Source organism: Syngnathoides biaculeatus, chromosome 9 (assembly GCF_019802595.1).
Source record: "Syngnathoides biaculeatus isolate LvHL_M chromosome 9, ASM1980259v1, whole genome shotgun sequence".
Taxonomy (NCBI): domain Eukaryota; kingdom Metazoa; phylum Chordata; class Actinopteri; order Syngnathiformes; family Syngnathidae; genus Syngnathoides; species Syngnathoides biaculeatus.
In genome coordinates, this window is record NC_084648.1 from 155,873 (window position 1) to 164,305 (window position 8,433).

Below are 8,433 nucleotides of genomic sequence, written 5' to 3' on the forward strand. Positions count from 1 at the left end.
TTAGATAGGGTTAGGCAAAAGTACTCGAGTAAAAGGAGGCCTTCACTTTCAATTGCAGTGGTGCCTTGAGACATGAGTGATCCAACTTTTTCGAGTTGAGTCGAGCTGATTGTTGATTATGATTTTCCAGTAAAAATTTGAGAAAAGATGGCAGTGATCTTAACTCACTCACTTCATAATTAAAAATACTTGGGAAAATTGTGAACAATTCTTCAAAAAGAGGCTGTTTATTGCCACTACCAGTTGAAGTTTATTGTCCAACTAAACTAAACTAAACTAAACTAAACAAAAGACTGCTGGTTGTGTATTAGTGTATAAAACAACCACATATGGTAGATTTGCCTTCGGTAAATTTGCTTAGCTTAATGCTAACAAAAGCAAAACACCATAGATGAGCTAACCAATAGGATTGATATTCTGGTATCACAACCCAATCACCACTTCCAAACAAATGATACAGCAAGTCATGTAGGCAGAGAATATAACATAATATACAGGTGTGTGTGTGTATACTGTGTGTGTGTGTGTATATATATTTTGTTTTTCAAAAATGACTAATTGAGCACACCTTACTGATTTTACTGTCTCCATGAAAATATCAGTTTGAGTGTTACATACCACTCACAGGTGGCTAAGACATGGAGACACACCACTGTGAGTAGCTCAATGTCCATTTAATTGAAGTAAACTTTAGTTATGTTCTATCTAATTGTCATTTTTGTATGCTTTTATAAATTACAAAATTAGAGTGAATTACAGATTACAAAAAACGTTGGGAGTGTGTGTGTATGGGGGGGTCATCCATCCATCCATCCATCCATCCATCCATCCATCCATCCATCCATCCATCTTCAGTTTTTTCAGGTCGGGTCACGGGGGCAGTAGCTTCAGCAGGACTACCCAGACTTCCCTTTCCCTAGTCACTTCATCCAGCTCTTCCAGGAGGATCCCAGGGCATTCCCAGGGCAGCCGAGAGACATAGTCTCTCTAGCATGTCCTGGGTCGTCCCTGGGCTCTCTTTTCAGTGGGACATGGCTGGACCACCTCACTATTGAGCTGTCCGGGAGGCATACGAATCAGATGCCCCAGCCACCTCATCTGGCTCCTCTCAATTCGAAGGGGCAGCGGCTCGACACTGAGCCTCTCCCGGATGACCGAGCTTTTCACCCTCTCTCTAAGGTAGTCCCGGATACCGTGCAGAGGAAACTTATTTGGTCCGCTTGTATCTTGGATTTCGTTCTTTTGGTCGTGACCCACAGCTCGTGACCATGGGACGTGGATCGAATGGTCGATTGAGAGCTTTGCCATTCGACTTAGCTCCCTCTTTACCACAACTGACCAATTCAAAGTCCGCACTATTGCAGATGCTGCACCAATTCGCCTGTCGATCCCCTGCTTCGTTCTTCTCTCACTTGTGAACAAGACCCCAGAATACTTGAACTCCTCCACTTGGGGCAGCATCTAATCCCCGACCACCACAGCACTCCAGTATGCCAATCCAAAGGCACTGTACAAAGTTTTGACTGTACACTGCTTCCTACTCCTGAGACGGCGGGCAGTAGACCAAAATTTCCTTACAAGTACACAACACAACACAAAGTAAAGACTTTTTCAAATTTTGGGGTAAAAGTGTAAAGATGTCAGAAAAATAAATCCTCCAAATAAAATACAGCTATGTGAAAAACGACCTAATTTCACAACTGTTTACCTTAGAGCTTTTGTGATGATAAGGGAGTTGTCAGATGTATAATCTGAGGTTTAATGGCCTGGCATCACTCGGGAGACGTGCTCCATTATGTATTTGTGCGTTGTGCTGTGCTAGAGTGACACAAGGTTCACATGAGGTCTGAAGATTGCAGCCATAAAAATAGGAACCCTATCATTGGTCTTTTTGTGTGTGTGTGCGTGTGTGTGTGTGTGTGTGTGTGTGTGTGTGTGCGTGTGTGAGGGGTCGGGGGGCAGTGCTGAATAACATCACTCATCCTGCCTGAAAAGAGGATATAACATGAGAACACTAATTTAAAAAAAAACAAAACAACAACAACATTGTCCTCTGCCTCTAGTTCATTCAGGACCAACCCTCACACAGACTCAAAAGTTGAGAGGGACTTTAAGGAGAAGTTGAAATGAGATTAGAGGCAATTTTTCCAGAAGTGTGTGGACAAATGTAGCATCCTGACAGAGGGTGATAAGCCAATCTTATTTCACATTTATTTGTCGTCCTATCTATGTGCTGTGCTGTCTACAGTGAAGAAAATAATTATTTCAACACCCTGCTATATTGCAAGTTCTCCCACTTAGAAATCATGGAGGGATCTGAAATTTTCATCATAGGTGCATGTCCACTATGAGAGAAATAATCCAAAAAGAAAAATCGAAAAATCACAATGTATGATTTTTTAATTATTTATTTGTGTGATACAGCTCCAAAAAAGTATTTGAACACCTGTCTATCACCTAAAATTCTGAACCTCAAAGACTTGTTAGTCCGCCTTTAAAGGTCCACCTTCACTCTATGTATTAACCTGAATCAGATGCACCTGTGAGGTCGTAAGCTACATAAAGGCACCTGTCCACCCCATACAATCAGTAAGACTCAAACTTATAACATGCCCAAGACCAAAGAGCTCTCCAAAGACATCAGAGACAAAATTGTACAACTCCACACAGCTGGAAAGGGCTACGGAGAAATCGCCAAGCAGCTTGGTGAAAAAAGGTTCACTGTTGGAGCAATCATTATAAAATAGAAGAAGCTAAACATGACAGCCAATCTCAATCGGAGTGGAGCCCCATGCAAGATATCACCTCGTGGGGTCTTAATGATCCTTAGAAAGGTGAGGAATCAGCCCAGGATTACACGACAGGACTTGGTCAATGACCTGAAAAGAGCTGGAATCACGATTTCTAAGGTGACTGTTGGTAATACACGAAGATGTCATGGTTTGAAATCATGCAATGCACGGAAGGTTCCCCTGCTTAAACCAGCACATATCAAGGCCCGTCTCAAGTTTGCCAGTGACCATTTGGATGATACAGAGAAGTCATGGGAGGAAGTTTTGTGCTCAGATGAGACCAAAATTTAACTTTTTGGTCATAATTCCACTTACTGTGTTTGGAGGAAGACGAATGATGAGTTTCATCCGAAGAACACCATCCCTACTGTGAAGCATGGGGAGGTTTTTCTGCACACGGGACAGGACGACTGCAGTGTATTAAAGAGAGGATGACTGCGGCCATGTATTGAGATTTTGGGGAATAACCTCTTTCCCTCAGTTAGAGCATTGAAGATGGGTCGTCCCTGGGTCTTTCAACATGACCATGACCCGAAGCACACAGCCAGGAAAACCAAGAAGTGGCTCCGTAAGAAGCATATTGAGGTTCTGGCGTGGCCTAGCCAGCCTCGAGACCTAAACCCAATAGAAAACCTTTGGAGGGAGCTGAAACTCCGTGTTTCTAAGCGACAGCCCAGAAACCTGTCTGATCGAGAAAAGATCTATGTGGAGGAGTGGGACAAAATCCCTCCTGCAGTGTGTTCAAACCTGGTGAACAACTAAAGGAAACGTTTGACCTCTTTAATTGCAAACAAAGGCTACTGTACCAAATATTTGTTTTTCTCAGGTGTTCAAATACTTATTTGCAGCTGTATCACACAAATTGTTAAAAAAATCACACATTGTTATTTCTGTATTTTTCTTTTTAGATTATCTCTCTCTCAGTGGACATCCGCCTACGATGAAAATTTCAGACCCCTCCATGATTTCCAAGTGCAGCACGGTGTTCAAATACTTATTTTGTTCACTGTATATGTTAATTAGAACCACTGTTCCACCATGTGTATAAATATATATGGTCTGTTTTTGAAAAAGTAGTTGCTAAAGGCATTATGCTCTGCTTGTTTTTTTTTTTTTTTTTTTTTTTTATGATTAATTGATCCATGAACATTCTGGTGTGCCCAATATACAAAAAGTTCTACTTCCCAGTTATTTTGATTATTTACATCTACCTTCTTAAATTTAATGGATTAATGAAGGACATCTATAAGAAACAGCAAAATTGGGTCTCATCTAACGAATGAATCTTCAATAATACTATGCAGTTAAATACTGCATAAAGTACTTATTGTTTTTAAAACTTTGGATGTGACGGTAAAGCGTTCTCCATTGCGATAATATAGGCAATGGTGAAAAATTCTCTACTAGTCTGAAGTCTTTCGTCTCATTGTCAGGAGGTTAGTTAAATTTAGTTAGTTAAATTCAAAAGTTAAATTTTGGTCTCTTTGTGTTGTTTTGTTGAGTTGAGGATGTAAATTATTTTAGTTAGACAAAAACAGAAGAGAAAAATTGAGAACATTAGATCATAACACAGTTTCTAAATGCCTAAAAGTATCAGCGACATAACACATGCTGTTGCAGGGACACACAGGAACTATTTTTAATTTCTGATGCATCAAAAGAGTTCTTGGAACAGTCGAGTGGTCCGTGTGGAATTTTTGAGCAGCCTCCACTGATTTACGATATCCTGCTGTGATGTTGAGGGAGCGTGTGTGTCTGTGTGTGTGTATTTTTGTGTGTGTGTGCCCATTAAAGAAAGAATATACAGTGATTTCAAAATAGTGATTGAACCCAAAATATGCTTCAAGCCATTTCAAGCTGATGTTTTTCATTGACATCTGAACTCTTCATGGAGGCGAGATTGGGCATTGCGCTTGGTCCAACTGCGGTCACTAAGTGCATGTCACGTGACCAATGCGGGACTTCAATTGCCTCAACTGTGGAATGCCTTAGCCGCATCTGTCCAGTGTTCATTTGACGTTTTAATGGCAGGATGTAGAGGCGGTCACAAAGGGCATCGCCGCAGTCCAGTTATGCAAACATTTGGGAAGCTAATTGCGTCCGTTCCCCTCACACTTGAAACACGTGTAGTGTACGTCCACCGCTGGGAGCGGGGCTGCCTCGCCTACTTTGCAATACTGGCAAATGCAATCTTTCTAGAGGATGTGCCTTTTGTTTCTGAAAGAGAAGCAATTTGGGGGAAGAAGAGAATGGCAACATGCAAATCAAAGATAACCCGCACAATAACTGACATCGAACTTGATCTGTTACTATGAATCTACCAATTGAGAATTTAGCTCATCAATAGCTGGACAAACATGAACTTCATGTCATTTATGCACTGAATTGATGAAGCATTGCAATGAAAGACAATATGGAATCCAAACGACTGACAGCGTATTCGCATAAACGTATAACGTACTGCCTTAAGTGGGTTACCCTGTTGTTGTCCTGTCAGCACGTCCACCATCTTTGATGTTGCAGGTCCACACGTAATTTAATGCTAGGTAGGTGAGGGAATTTCCCACTCACTCAGTGATGGTGTGAATGGGAGTGTGAATGTTTTTTTTGTAATTTACTGGCGACCGTTCCAGGGTGTAGTCTGCCTTTCGCCCAGTCAGCAGGGAGAGGCTCCAGTTGCCTGCAGAAGGGATTTACAATGGAAAGGAGGATGTTCCTGTTGACAACTTAAGCCCTCATTAATCCTATCCAGAATTTGCCTATGAGGAATGTTCTTCGGAACGTTTTGGCTTTCTTGACAGTCATCATATGGGAAAATATATTAATAGATCATAGATAGATCATCCCTGCTTCCATTTGCTTGACAGGTTTTCCTTACGTTCAGGGGTTCGGGGAACTTGAGCCTTTCTCATCTTACTTGGCTGACTGCACCGTGGACTCGTTGGCAGTCATTTATGGGGCACTAGTGGACAAGCTACCGTGACTTTTGAATGGGGGAAAAAAACAAACTTTACACCTTCTGCTGTTGTTTAGTACAACTACATATAGTATCAAATTTGTTCTCTTTATTTTTTGTCATTGTCAATGAAAATTGTATTCGTTTTCTGGTGACTGCATAGTTTGTGTTTGGATGCTGTTTTATTTGAGACAGAACCCCAGCTAGAACAAAAGAGGCATTTAACATATAAATCATTTTGACGCTCATTTACATTTTAGTTATAGACATTTTTCTTCACTAGCCAACAAAACCCCTTATTGACATTTATGTCATATGTGGACTTTCAAGCTAGGATTTATCAGCCTGTGAGGTTTACAACACAAGGAATCACTTTGGAACACTGTATGAATCCCTTCTATTCTTTCGAAACAGACTGAGGGGCTAGAACCACAAGATAATGTAATGACTTGATTTGTGCAAGATGAACAGATCGGCATCATTGGGATCCTCCGAGGTAGAATATAGGTTCGATTCTCTCATTAGACCGAGTGTGTTTTTGTGCTCATGTTTGTGTGAGATTCCAAGAGCCCATTTCCTGGGATAAAGACTTTAGAGTGGTTCATCAAGGTCTATAGTAAGAATCCATCCATTATCCTTATGAGGGTCTCAGGGGAGCTGGAGTGTATCCCAGAGGACTTTTGGCGAGAGGTGGGGTACACCTGGACTGATTGCCAGCCCATTACAGACATCCAAAAGTTTATAAGTCTCCCCTCTGCTTTTAACACATTTCAACCCATCGAAACACACTTCAACACAAGGACGGAACAGCGGAGTGACTGGTTAGTACATCTGCCTTGCAGTTCTGAGTACCCGTGTTCAAAGCTGACCTGTGTGGACTTTGCATGTTCTCCCCACGCCTATGTGGATTTTCTGTTTCTTCCCACATAAATCAGTGCTGTCTGTAAAATCCAGTTTACAACCCCCCACCTCCTCCTGTTTTGTTCATTATGCCCGATGCACAGCCAAGACTTCATTTGCCTCCCGATAGTGGCACTTGTCGGGCAAAAAAAACGACGGTGTGCAGGCACCGTCATTAACCTGTGTGGTCTGGGTTCATGTGTGTATCTACTGTGTCTAGTTACGTCTTTGCTTAGCGGACAGAAGCTTCACACGGTGGTAGCAGTGGATCCGGGCCGACATCCGTCACGGAAGTGCCTTCTCCCATTATGTCAATGCTGTGAAACCAGTGTGTATTTGCATTGAGTGAGTGTATTTGGAAGCTTTTGTTCATTTGTTCGTGGGGAGAATTCGGTCTGGGCTGGGCTGACCAACCCAGTCAGCTGCCTCTCAACTCATTTATGCAAACAAGTCAGTCAGTCTGCAGTGAAACATCTCTGTGGAAAAGTATTTGCCCCTTCGTGATTATTTTTTTTTTGTTTATGTGATTATTGTGGTGAGTCACATTGACTTTGTGATTTGACAAGGGAGGCAATTACGTTTTCAAGATTGGGGAGAAAGGTTTGGAATTTTTTGGGACTTAATAAATAGACTTTTCATTTAAAAATTTCATTTTCTATTTCCTTGGATTGTGTTTGAGTGATTATAAAACTGGTTTGATGATTTGTAACCCTTGTGTGTTTGAGACAAAAAAAAAAAAGAACAGAAATAAGGAAGGGGCCGAATACCTTTTCACGGCATTGTATATCCTGAAGCTGACAATACAACAATCGGCAGTAAAACAAAGTTAGTCATCACGACTTCAAAGTTCAAAAAGTCACTCAGCAAGCAGCAAAAAAAAAGCAATATGTGTGTGCAGTGGCGGTCGTGCCATGAATGGGATGGCATGTGAGAACCCCCCCATGGCTCTCGTGCAACGTTTGTGGGATTGAAAAGCTTCCAAATTAATTGGTGTATTTTTAATTTAATTAAAATAAATATAAATATATACAAGAATATGTACCGGATCAAATCGAGACTCGGATCACTCGCATAATGAATCAAATTGGATCCATTTGTTTTGCCTGTAAAGATATATATACAGTATATACATATATTTAAATTGCAACCTCTCTATCTAGATATGCATCAGATCTGCCTCATGCCAGAGATTCCCAAGCCAAATTGTAACTTGTGGTGACCTGAAACCTATCCCAGCTGACGTTTGGAAAGAGGTAATGTACACACTGCACTGGTCTCGAGCCAATCACAGGATGCAAACAGAGAAAGGATCCATCCATCCATCCATCCATCCATTAGCTGAGCTGCTTATTCTCACAAGGGTCGCAGTAGTGCTGGAGCCTTTCCAAGCAGTCATTGGGCAGGAGGCAACCCTGAACTGGTTGCCAGCCAATCACAGGGCGCACCGAAACAAACAGCTGCACTCACAATCAGACTTAAGGCCAATTTAGAGTGTCCAATTAACATTACGCGTTTTTGGGATGTGGGAGGAAACCGGAGTGCCCGGAGGAAACCCACACAGGCAAGAGGAAAACATGCAAACTCCACACAGGCGGGTCTGGGATCGAACCCGGGACCTCAGAACTGTGAGGCCAACGCTTTCCAGCTAACCAAGCCTGCCACCCTATAGAATGTTATATGAAGACTAAATTGTCCTTCGGGGCAAATGTGACTATACTGTAGTGTATCTGGCCTGCAATTTGCTGGTGACCACTTCAGAGTCTACCCTGTCTCTCACCTGAAGTC